Source organism: Myotis lucifugus, unplaced genomic scaffold, assembly GCF_000147115.1.
Source record: "Myotis lucifugus unplaced genomic scaffold, Myoluc2.0 scaffold_589, whole genome shotgun sequence".
Classification (NCBI taxonomy): Eukaryota; Metazoa; Chordata; class Mammalia; order Chiroptera; family Vespertilionidae; genus Myotis; species Myotis lucifugus.
Window position 1 is genome coordinate 331,434 of NW_005871637.1, and position 10,843 is coordinate 342,276.

At 45.8% G+C, this 10,843-nt stretch overlaps 1 pseudogene; it reads left to right on the forward strand.

Moving 5' to 3' along the window:
- The first annotated feature begins 3,580 nt into the window (after window positions 1-3,580).
- LOC102424475 lies at window positions 3,581-4,035 on the forward strand (annotated as a pseudogene).
- The last annotated feature ends 6,808 nt before the right edge of the window (window positions 4,036-10,843 follow it).

Genomic DNA, 10,843 nt, shown 5'->3' on the forward strand with positions numbered 1-10,843 from the left:
GTGTTCTGTTAATGAGCTAGTGATGTTTGAAAGAATAATAAAATAAAAATACATAAATTATACAGTATTTATTTCATAAAATTTGCCTTTCTTTATTTCAACAAAATTACAAATCATGTTGTTATGATAAGGATTTTTACAAAAATGTTGTTCTATTGGCAGAAATGCCAAATTAGACCTTTTATTTTGAGGGGGGTTCTTAGACAGTTATGCTTTAAATTCTATGCGGAGAAACTTCAGTTTTCTGAAACAATAGGAACTGGAATTATTTATATATTCCTTACAGCAGTACTTAGATTCTGAAGTGAACCATAAATTTTGCATATCATGTTCAAACTCTATAATGGGCTTTTATATGATAAATTATTATTACAGGAAACATCACATAATATTCTAATTTCCCCACACAAATTTCTATCACCTACAGATTCCAGCCTCTCTTGAAGCAGTGTCTAGCTTGGTGCTACTCGGAATGCCAGTCCATGGAGCATTTGTTGCGGGTCTGTGATGAGAGAGGAGGCAGTGAAAGAAGGTGTCCCTGGGCACACCCTTCAATTCAGCTGGCTTTTTTCAAAACAAGACATTCTTGATGGAGAAAACAGTATGTTGATTAACATTCCTTAATCAGCAGGAAGAATTCATGTGGCATTTCTTAACTTCTTCCCGATTTTTCAACACTGAGATATAATAAAGAAAATCAAAAGTACCAGTGCTCATTTGTGTAAATCTCTCTTCAATTAAGATTTTGCCTTCATCTACAATGGCTGGAAAATAGTCTCTATAAACTGGACTATTTGAATGTGAATCTTCTTTATAGTCATGAGAGCATTTTGGTTGTGTTTCCTAATTTCCTTATATTCTATCGGTATATCACTTTGATAGCATATTTCATATGAAGGTTTGTTCTATTTATCTAAAAATTTCTCTAAACGTGAAAATAATGTTTCAGTCCTTTAAAAACTGGCAGCTAATTTAGATCTGTTTTTTTAAATAATAATTTTTCTAATATTATTGACAAGCAACAGTTTATACCAAATAATTATGAGCAGCACACATTTTAAAAATAATTTCATTTTCTGCCAGCACCATGACTTGCTCTTTGAGGATCTGCTGTTTCACTGAACTCTTCTAATCGTATTGTATCTTGTCCAAATTACTTCTGATTCCTTTTAAGAGCATTCGCTGGCCTTCCCATCAAGTGTCTCTGAGTGGTTGTAAGGTCAGATTTGATATGTGTTTCATCAAGATGTTCTATCTTGGGACAGATCCAGAACATAGCATATATAATTGCTGAATTGTCCAAAGAATGCCATTGCATTGGTGCAGTTGAAGCCACACCTCCTAGTATGGATTGAAACCATGAGCTGTACACAGCACAGGAAATGCTTCTTCATTTTTTATTAAAATTCTGGCTCATACACTTTTTTTCTTTATGATCACATTAGTGGCATCATCAGAGGTTTATCCTTCACAATTTTTTAAAAGCAATGCCTATAATTGAAAGCTGTTATTCAATTTTTCACTTTGATCAAAACCTATCTATAATAATAAAAGTGTAATATGCTAATTAGACCAGACATCCTTCCAGACAAAGCCAGGCTGCGAGGGCTGAGCCCCTTGCATGAATTTTGTGCATTGGGCCTCTAGTTCTTTTCATAAAAGGTAGAAAACCAATGAAAATACTCCCTTAATTTTGACTTTTTCTGTAGTTCAAAACTAATCCTATATAATAAAAGGCTAATATGAAAGTTGTCTCCTTGACTGGGAGTTTGACCCAGAGTTCAACCAGGGGGTGGGGCCAGCTGGCCAACTGCCCACAGCCCCTCCCCCCGGCCAGCCTGGCTTGATGGGCCACTATCGGAGCGGGCCAGCTGGACCCCACCCATGCACAAATTCGTGCACCAGGCCTCTAGTACAATAATATTAGTCATTCAATGTAGCTTTTGTCTCTGATACAATCTAATTAATCAGAGTAATATTTGTTTTTTTATTCAATTTCTTCTCTCACTTTTACCCTTCAAATTAATAATCTCATTTTGAATTCTATATCCTAATTATTTGTTTCACTTTTTAAAATTCCAGTTACATGTTTGCCTATTTTAGCATAAAATTTAAAGTCATTTCTACTAAACCTAAGCTTTATTATTTTGTTTTCTGTATATATAATGTCGTGAGTGCCTCTCCCAAATACAGCATTCTGTTTGGCAGGATACAGGGAATATCATTTTATCCTTTAAGAACATCCCATCAGTGTTCCTTATTGGTGTTTACTTATTTTTATTGAAAACTGTCCACAGTTGGCTGTCTAATCAGCTCCTTTTCCCGTTTTTAGTAATTGTATGTTTTTTGGGGGTACCGGTAAAATCTGCTCACTTGTTGGCACACCGGGGGGGAAGGCAGCCCCCAAACCCAGGGTTTTCTCTGTCTTCACACTAATGCCACAGCAGCTACTTCTGGCCCCGTCAGGCCTGAGGCCTGGGTCGTGCGCAGGTTAGGGACCAGACATGTGGCCACGGGTCCCAGCTGCTGCAGAGCAGGACCAAATCTGCGCTGCCTCTTGAGCCGGCACGAGGGCGCCACCTGCAGGGCAGCAGGGGCCCTTCCCGAGCAAGCCAGCTCACATGAGAGTAAGCACGGGGAGCATGAAGAGGCCTGGCTGGTTCCGGCCCACAGAGGACCTCGCGTGTTGAAGGAAGTTCAGACAAGTGCCACCAGGAGACCCACGCTGCTCTCCCCACCATTAGCTCACTTCTCCCTCTGGCAGAAGGAAAGTTCTCCCTAATGTCTCACTTCGATCCCTCGGACTGCAGAAGGGAGCCCTTTCACTACAAAGAAACAGAATAGGGCAAGACCACGCAGCCTTTAGCTGCTTCCTAGGGTTTCCAGAGATACAGCTCCGTGGGAATGCTGTCCCATTCAAGCCAAACCCGTCCCTCCACCCACAGCTCTCGGGCAGGCCTAGCTCCTTGCCTCGGACAGCTCCTCAGGCTGCAAATGTGTGTTTAGAATCCTGCTACCAGATCACACCTCCATAGCCCTCAGTCAACCCAGTGAGGCCAGGATTGCTGTTGCCTGTTTTCAGCTGAGGAAACTGAGGCCTGGGGAGATGGCATGACTTCTTCTAGAGAATCAGAGACAGGCCAGAAGCAAGGAGAGATCCGATCCCAAGCCCGGGCACTTCTCGCCAACTACTGTCTCCCCTCGTGGGAAAGGAGTGTGGTGTAAAGGTGAATTCCTCTGTCCATTCTGTGTGTGACTGGGGATGTGATCACGTGAGCATCCAGCCCCAGGGCGCACACACACGTGCTTTGCACAAGTGCATGAATGCCTGGGACAACTGGACTTCTATTTGCAAGACAAGAAGAAAAAAAACCTCTCACCTACCCCACATCTTATACAAAAATTAACCCCAAAATAGATCATAGTCTTAAATGTAAAATATTTGTGACTTCGGGTTCAGCAAAGAGTTCTTAGATACCAAAAGCATAATCTGTAAAAGAAAAAATCGATAATAAATTGGACTTCACCAATATTCAGAATGTATAAAGGAGTCGGCGAGAAGAAGTGACCCGGGGGCGCGATGGCGAGTGTCTGGGGCTGGGTGTCCTGTGCGGTGCTCCAGGAGGCCGAGCTCTCTTCCTCTGAACCGAGTGGTCAGACCAGCTCCAACCTCAGCATTTGCCCCAGGAATGTGTGGAATACAGCACATTCACCTGTCCCCCCGCCGCCATGCCAGTTCGAAGGCTGGGTCTCTCCGCTGGACTGTGAGAGCTGCCAGTGTTCTGCTCCTGGGCCCGCTTCCAGCTGCATGTTGAATCCTTCCTCTAGGATGCACCACTCCTGACCGCAGCCCTCACTCGCCACAGTCACCGGGCCGTGGACAGGTTGTTACTGACTGTTCAAAAGGGTGCGTTGCAGAAAGCTGCCAAGGCAGGCCTCTTGGCACTCTCGGCTTTCACCTTGGCTGGGCTTTGTTATTTCAACCATCTCGATGTGGGCATGTGCGAAGCTGCTGCCAGGCTGTGGAAGCTCTGACCTTTTTGACTTAATACCTTGAGAATTGACTGCACACCTCTTTGCCTCTACGCTGTCCTGCCATTCATCTCACAATGAGGAGGAAATGACAGAGAAGTCCACTGGCGAGATAAACCTCTTCCTCTGATCACCTGGCTAGTTTCAGAGTTTACTCTGTGAGGAGAAGGCTTGAGAGGAATTGTATCCAAGAAACTGTGAGACTGAGTTCCATGTTCTGGCGAGTGAATGAGGTGGTCTTCCAGCTTCTCACAGACTCACAGGTAACTGAACATTATACATGAGCTTTCGCAGTTTACTTTACCAAACATCAAAGGGAATTCAGCTTTGTTATGATCAATACCTGATCAAACATCTATACTTGCTCTGGGAATGATGGAAAAAGGGAAAAACTATTAATTCATGAGTAAAGACTGCAGACACTTAGGCAGTACTTAATGGTTAATTGCCCCCTTGGTTCAGTTGATACCAGTCACTGGTGGTTATATGTCTTTGGGAGACTTTAAAGTTAGGAAATGCTGATATTTCACATTATTAATTTCTAAATCCTGGGAAAAGAGCCTGAAGAACTTCTGAACATAGAGGAGTTCCAATCAGGGGGATATTACACATTCTAAACTGAGACACAATCCTCAAATGTGTTCATTTTACTTGTCCTGAAATAATGTCCACAAATATAAAACTTTAAGTAATAAATTGTTATTTTCCCACTGCAAGAATCTCTAATGTGAAATGTATTCTGTGAAAATAAAGTTTTTAAAAAAATAATAAAAAAAGAAATAACCCAATTTAAAATACACAAAAGAGTCGAAACCGGTTTGGCTCAGTGGATAGAGCGTCAGCCTGCGGACTGAAAGGTCCCAGGTTCGATTCCGATCAAGGGCATGTACCTGGGTTGCGGGCACATCCCCAGTGGGGAGTGTGCAGGAGGCAGCTGATTGATGTTTCTCTCTCATCGATGTTTCTGATTCTCTCTCTCCCTTCCTCTCTGTAAAAAATCAATAAAATATATTTTAAAAAAATAAAATAAAATACGCAAAAGATTTCAAACGATATTTCACCAAAGAAGAAATAAGGATGGCACAAGAAAGATGCCTGACATCATTCATCTGAGAGGGATGTAAATTAACACCACACGAAGGAACTCAACTACTCTAAGATACAGTATCCCCCCTTACATGCGGGGCATACGTCCCAGTACCCCCCGTGGATGCCTGAAACTTCAGATATACTGGACCATATACGTGCTGTATTGTTTTCTCCTATACATACATACATACCTATAATAAAGTTTAATTTATAAAGGAGGCACAATAAGAGATTAACAGCAACAACTAATAATAAAGTAGCACAATTATAACAATATACTGTAATAAAAATTATGTGAGTGCACTCTCTCTCCCTCTCTCTTTCTCTCTCTCTCTCTCTCTCTCTCTCTCTCTTTCTCTCTTCCTCTCTCTCTGTCTCTGTCTGATAACAGAGTTGGCTACTAAGTGGCTGCTGGGTGGGGAGCATGTGCTGCGTAGCAGGAAGGTGGGAGATTTCATCATGTTACTTTAAACGGTGCGTAGGTTAAAACTTTTGAATTGTCCATTTCTGGAATTTTCCATTTAATGTTTTCAAACTGAGGTTGACCATGGGTAACCAAAACCATAGAAAATGAAGCTACGGATAAGGGAAGGCTGCTATAAGAGTATAGTTAAATTATGGTACATTTCTACAAAAGTATATTATCCACCTTTCAAAATTATATTTTGTTCTTCAAAATAACATAAAAAATAATTATGGGACAAAATATTAAGTTAAAGAATTACGATATAAAGATATAAACAGTGTAACCTCAATTTGAAGGAAAATTGTGTGTGTGTGTGTGTGTGTGTGTGTGTGTGTGTGTGTTAAATACTTGTATTAAATAAAGAATGAAGCACATAAAAATATAATAGGACTCATTTCTGGGGGTGGTAGTTATATGAGATTTCAGTTTTCTTCCTTATACGTCTCAGAATTCTCCAAAATGTTTCCCAACATACGCATATGGCTCTTATAAATTGTCTAATTAAGTCGAGAGAGAAAAAAGTGGATGTAAGTCTGAGCCCCTAAGCCAGTGGTTCTCAACCTTCTGGCCCTTTAAATACAGTTCCTCATGTTGTGACCCAACCATAAAATTATTTTCGTTGCTACTTCATAACTGTAATGTTGTTACTGTTTTGAATCATAATGTAAATATCTGATATGCAGGATGGTCTTAGGCGACCCCTGTGAAAGGGTCGTTCGACCGCCAAAGGGGTCGCGACCCACAGGCTTAGGCTAAGCCAGCCGTGGGCAAACTACGGCCCGCGGCCGGATTCGGCCCGTTTGAAATGAATAAAACTAAAAAAAAAAAAGACCGTACCCTTTTATGTAATGATGTTTACTTTGAATTTATATTAGTTCACACAAACACTCCATCCATGCTTTTGTTCCGGCCCTCCGGCCCAGTTTAAGAACCCATTGTGGCCCTCGAGTCAAAAAGTTTGCCCACCCCTGGCCCTCCCTAAGTGTTCAGTTCTTTGCAGAGGAGACACCACCCAGCTCCTCCCTCAGCTCATCCAGAGGCCCCTCTTGGCTCTCTGCTCTCCAGCGCCTGACCTCCCTTCCTCCTGGCCACACCCCCTCCCCCAGCTTTGTCCTCACTCTCCCCTCTCCTCCAGCTGCTTCTTTTGTGTGGGTACTCCTGCTGACCCTCTCCATCCCCATGGATTTCACTCCCTCTGTGGCATCAGCAAGGAGCCCAGGACACCCACATCCCCATGTTCAGCTTCAACGGTTCCTGCAGGCTCCAAGCCCTTGCGCACTCACCATTCATTCAGCTGGTGTCGCTACGAATGATTGCCAGGCGCTGCTCTAGCAGCAAACAGCGAAGGTGCTGCTTCCACAGCCCTGATGCTCTAGCAGAGGGCTCAGGCCATGCACACGCAACAAATACATGGAACCGGTGACTGCAGAACCTGCGTGTTAACGAGATCCCCAGGACATTGAATGTACATTAAAGCTTGAGAACCGCTGCTCTACCCCAGCGGTTCTCCAAGTGTGGTCAGCAACCAGAGGCCTCGGCATCTCCTGGGAGCTTGTTAGAATGCAAATTCTCAACCCAGACCTACTGAACCCAAAAGTGTGTGTGGGAAGCCTGACCTCTGACCTGCCTGCCTTTCTCTTACAAGAACTCTTATGGCTGCAAAAAGTTCACTCTGATAACCCAGGATAATGGTCCTATTTCAAGATCCTTAACTTACTCACATCTGCAAAACCCTGTTCGCTGTGCAAGGCAACATTTTCATGGGATCCGGGATCAGGACGGGACACTCTTGAGCTTCCCACAGCATCGGTCACAGAGCCGGCGCTCAGTGAGGATCTCTCAAAAGGATGAATGAGTGAGCGGAGGAAGGAAGAAATCAGGAGCCCCATCAGCAGATGAGTGGATTAAAAAACTGTGGTGCTCTACACAATGGAATACTACGCCGCTGTAAAAAAGAAGGAACTTTTACCATTTGCAACAGCATGGATGGAACTGGAGAGCATTATGCTAAGGGAAATAAGCCAGTCGGAGAAAGATAAATATCACATGATCTCACTCATATGTGGGATATAATGATCAACATAATTTGATGAACAAGAATAGATCCAGAGATAAATGGCAGGGGAGGGGAGAGGTTAGATAGCAATCAAAGGACTTGTATGCATGCATATTAGCATAACCAATGGACACAGACACTGGGGCGGTGGGGATTTGCTCGGGGTGGGAATGGCTGGGTCAACTGGGGAAAAAGGAGACATATGTAAAACTTTAGACAATAATAATAATAATAATAATAATAATAATAATGAAATCAGGGGCCCTATGAAGCTTGCCCTTCCCCATCCTGTGAGCCCAGGCCCACCTGTGAGCTTCTGACCTGGTCCTGAGGCAGTGAGACCCCGCAATGCTCCTTGGCACAGGGGTCCTTCAATTCAAGTGGCCACGTGCCATGTGCACTGGGAAGGTGAGGCCCCAAATGGAGCCCGGCAGGTGGCGCTCCTCAAGCACAGGCCAGGCTGACTGATGATCTGAAGGTGGGCTGTGAGGGGAATACGGGGTGCCAGCTGGGCAAGCTTAGTGTCTGGGGTCACCAAGAGAACATGCACTTTGGGTTCAAGTCCTGACTCAGCCATTTGCCAAGGGCGTGAGCTTGAATTGGGCATTTAACCAGTGTGTGCCTCCTCCTCTTCAGTGAGTTCATCTGCAAGGGGAGGTGGGGGTTAGATAACATCAGCCTCGGCAGGGAGTAGAGAGAACTGGAGAGCAGGAATGCTGTCTGGCCCTGGGGCGGTGCATGAGGGCAGGGATGCTACTGCTGGCGAAGAGGTGCAAGGGGGAGCTGGAGCCAGTGGGCGGGTGCTGACTGGCTCTGGGTAGCCTGGGATTAGCCGTGGCCACCACCACACCCAGGCCTCTGGCCCCCAGCCCTGACAGTTCTGGGCACGAATGAGGCTTTAGGTCTTACATGGCCCTTTGTGTGATTTGCTGACTCCCTTTAGTCATTCATTACAGGGGAACTGAACCCTGAGATGGGAAGAGTCATAGGGCCTGTGGATCTGGGGGCCTCCCTGGGGACCCCAAGGTGGGGCAGGAAATGCTCAGAATCTGGGTGAAAATAACCTGGGCTCAGCATCTCCCCGCTTCCCTGACCCTTTACGCTCCAGTTTCCTTCTCAGCATCTCCCTGCTTCCCTGACCCTTTACGCTCCAGTTTCCTTCTCCGTAAGCAGGGATGGTGCACTCCATCCCGCCTCCCTTGGCCCTTGGTGCTGAGACTGCGCCCGGGATGTGAAGGGCAACATGGGTGTGGGCTGGGAGGATGGAGGGAACAGAGCATTCAAGTAATAAAAGGGGGCTCTGTCTGAGGTCTTCTGACCCGGATTCAATGGGAGCCTGAAAGGGGCTGTTTGTCCTTAGACTCGGGAATTTTATGATAAAGACATCAATGTCTGTAAGGATACCAGCTTGGGGCTAAATGAAATATTTACACAGTCTTCAACTACCTTCTCCCTCTCTTTAGCAACCCCCTGCCCATGCTGAAACCTTCAGTACGGACTTCAGAAGTACGAGTATTCTCAAACCCCGCTCTGGGTCAGAAAGGGACTCGATGGTGAGGAGGATTGTGACCACGGCTTTCAGCGGATTCCCAGCCGCTGCGGCTCTCACTGGGGCCAGGGCAGTCCACGGGGCCCCCTCAGATCTGTGTGTTGGAAGAAAGACAATGCACTTGGATCTTTGAAAGGCAAACTAAATAAACCGTGTAGGCTGATGGGACACGGACTGGACCCGAAGGATCCTTCTAGTAGACACTCGTCGGAAACCATCCTGAAAACAGTGACCCGAGAATGTTTGAGGAGGAAGAAGCCCAGCAGGGCAGATGGCAATCTAATGCAATTCAGCCTCTGGTTTATGGAGTGACCTCAGACGAACTGTTTGCCCTCTTAGGGTCTTACTTTTCCTGGAATAGCTAATAGATCGCACCTTCCTGTATTCTAATGTCTGAAATTGACCATAAGTTCTCCACAAATCATCCCATAAATGGACGATTTCTCAAAGGCTTGATCCTGTGAAAGCCTCAAGATTGGCTGGCTAATGTGAAAAGGCATCATATTTTGAACGTTAGCTATAGAATATATGTTGTGGTGAAGACATGTTCCAGGAAAAATTGTATATATATTTAATTTTTGGACTTTGACATGTATCCTCTGATTACTAAGAAAGGCAGTATAGCAGCGATTGAGAGCACAGACTTTAGACCAGTCCTGAGCAACTGCGTGACCTTGTACAAGTCACTGCCTCAGCTTTCCGGTCTGTGAAATGGGGCTAATGATAGGCATGGAGTGCGGTAAGCCTTGAGATACCGTGTCTGGCCTGTAGTAAGAGCCTGGTAAACACTGGTTATGATCATCACCTTAAATCCTCTTGTCAAAATGAAGGCTAGATGTTTGGTGTAGATCTGGACTTCTACGCCGTAAGCAGACCGGACCGGGCATGTCGTGATGGGCTGCGTGGGAGTCCGGAGCTGCCCTCCAGGCCAGGCCCGGAGAGAGCAGGCAGCACCTCTGCCTCCCACCGCGAACAGCTCCTGAGCTGGGTGTGGACAAAGAGCACAGCAAGGCTTCCTCTGGCCTTTCCTGAAAACACAACTTCAAAGGGGTCCACACCCAGACTTTAAGAAAGCCTGGGGCCCAGTGCCAGCCCCCTCTCCCTGGGGCCAGCCCTATTTCTAAAAGTGTCCTTGGCCACCCAGGCTGCCTCTGCGGAGGCTCTGGGTCACCCCTCCACCTGGGGGGGGGGGACCCAAAGGCAGAGGGGAGAAGGCCCTTGCCTTTGGCTGAGCCCCACTTGGGCACTGCCTGTGCTAGCTGGAGGCCTCCGCACCGTTCTTACCTAGTCAGTGTCCCCGTGTGACCCCGCAGATACTCTTATTAATGAAGAAAACAATGGGCAGGGCCCTCAAGGCTCTCAGCAGGGAGCTCTCCCTCTGCCACCCCTGCAAGGTGGGCGCCCTGAGCTCAGCGGGCTGCGGGGGGGGGGGGGGGGGGGAAACTTTAAAAAAAAGCCCCTCTTTTGGAGGGGACCTCAGGCCCTGACATTCGTGAAGAAAGGATTGCCCAATGGTACCTTAAGACACCTTGGGCTATCTGTTTTCTGTTTCTTAAAAGAGAACCTCCAGACTTTTGCACCAAAGGAAGTAATGGTTCCTTTTTCTCGGCAAAGATGAATGAATTACTGGGCGGTCCTGATGTAAAAATTC